This window comes from Littorina saxatilis, linkage group LG1 (genome assembly GCF_037325665.1).
Source record: "Littorina saxatilis isolate snail1 linkage group LG1, US_GU_Lsax_2.0, whole genome shotgun sequence".
Taxonomy (NCBI): domain Eukaryota; kingdom Metazoa; phylum Mollusca; class Gastropoda; order Littorinimorpha; family Littorinidae; genus Littorina; species Littorina saxatilis.
The window spans coordinates 83,803,606-83,806,003 of NC_090245.1; positions in this window are offsets into that span (position 1 = coordinate 83,803,606).

Genomic DNA, 2,398 nt, shown 5'->3' on the forward strand with positions numbered 1-2,398 from the left:
AATTTTTAAGCCACCAAGCTGAAATGCAATACCGAAGTCCGGGCTTCGTCGAAGATTACTTGACCAAAATTTCAACCAATTTGGTTGAAAAATGAGGGCGTGACAGTGCCGCCTCAACTTTCACGAAAAGCCGGATATGACGTCATCAAAGACATTTATCCAAAAAATGAAAAAAACGTATGGGGATTTCATACCCAGGAACTCTCATGTCAAATTTCATAAAGATCGGTCCAGTAGTTTAGTCTGAATCGCTCTACACACACACACAGACACACACACACACACACGCACACACGCACACACACACGCACATACACCACGACCCTCGTTTCGATTCCCCCTCGATGTTAAAATATTTAGTCAAAACTTGACTAAATATAAAGAGGAAAACAAATCTTGGATGGATCTGTTGGGATCGGACAATATCGTTTACCCGGAAATACAGAAATGCGTTTTCAATATTGCATAAACCAAACCTGTTTCGGTGATGATTGCGTTTGGAATGGCATCCAGAGTGTTGCCACGCGTACAGGCAGACAGACACATGAATAGGAACACCACGTGGTAGGCGATGGGTCTGTGCAGTTTCATGTTGAGTTGTCCTTTGCCTTATCTCTCTCATCTTTTTTTTTTACAGATGTACATCGAATATCAAAACCGAAGCCAGATTAAGTTGACGTGAATATATTTGTTCGTATGTATACAGAAAGTTCCAGCAATTAACATATAACCGGTGACAAGTTAGTTTGCTGCAATGGCTATATGTGACCCTCCACCACGAAATGAGTCGCATGTCACCTCGCGCGGTTCAGCGCAAGGCTTAATGTAAGTTCGGGGAGTGTCTGCCATGCGTTGCTCAGAATCACAATAGCCCGCTCAGAGAAAAGTCGCTCTGGATTGGTCTATGCAACGGGCTCACAACGAGGCAAATCGCTTCACGATGGCGACGAAGAAAGCACGATTGCTGCGAGATATGAAAAAGGTTGTACTTCTTAAACTAGTAGACGATTCGGTCAGTGAAATCGTCAGAGAGAATGTAGTTATGATGGGAAATTTAGCTGCGGTAGTCCCTGAACCTTGAAAAGCGGTGGATCCCTCGGGTCACGTCGAAAACGACGCCGAGAAGATCGAAACACGCTACACGGCATCGCAGTGTAAACACCGCCGCCATCTTGGATAACGCGGCGGGCGGTGGGCGAGCATATACCAAAGCCGCTCGCCGAGTCAGGGGCGGATCAGTTGCTTTGTAAGGGGGGGGAGGACACTTTGAATCGAAAGTGAATGTGATGGGCGCAAAGCGCCCGAATTTGCTAGGGGGGTCCGGGGGCATGCTCCCCCGGAAAACAATTTTGCCCAAAGAAGCAAAATGGTGCCATCTGGTGCCATTTGAACTTAGAAATGGTCATAGAATCAGCATAGAAAAATCTTTTTTTTTTTCTTCTTCTTTTTTTTTTTTTTTTCGGGGGGGGGGGGGCACGTGCCCCCCCCCCCCCCCCCCCCCCTCGTCCGCCCCTGCGAGTGCTTCGCGAGCGCTTTCCTGCACTGCCCTAAGAAACGGCTTTTTGTCATTCGCACTGCGAGCGACCCGTGGCGAACCGCTCTGGGCAACTCGTCTCTGGTAACAGTGTGAGGGTCACCTTAGCCACAGGCTTATAACTCAAACAGTTTTCCCTCTTTTCTAAAATGGGTTTCACCACAGGATAGAGCATAAACAACTCTTTAGGAAAATGTACAAATAGGAAAATCATGCAAAGGTGACATGTGACTCACTCCGTGGTGGAGGGTTACATATTTCCCAACAGAGAGAGAGAGAGAGAGAGAGAGAGAGAGAGAGAGAGAGAGAGAGAGAGAGAGAGAGAGAGAGAGAGAGAGAGAGAGAGAGAGAGAGAGAGAGAGAGAGAGAGAGAGAGAGAGAGAGAGAGAACAAGAACAAGAACAAGATTTTATTCCTTTAAGGCCTTAGCCCCTTTCGGAAGGGGGCTGGTTACACAAAAGTAGAGCGTGTGTGCAGCAGCAATCCACACACGCGTCGTTTCAAGTGAACAGAAGAAAAGACAATGTATAATCATAAAATACTAATGCTTAAACAGCGTTTTCTAAACATTTAAATGAAAAATACAAGAACTTAGCTACATTGCAAAGTATAGTTTCATTTTTCACAGACAACAACAGTGCAAGTTTGAAGTTCGAAGGACATCTACAAAATTTTGCTGGAATAAATTGACGTCTTAGATTTTCCAGTGCAGGGCAGCATAAAACAAAATGCAATTCATCTTCAGTACTAGATTGACACAAACGACAGACCAAATTATTTTCACTTACAGCTTTATACCTTTCTGTATGTAAAGCAAGTCTGGAAATACCCAATCTAAATTTAACCAAAACATTTAAAATGTGT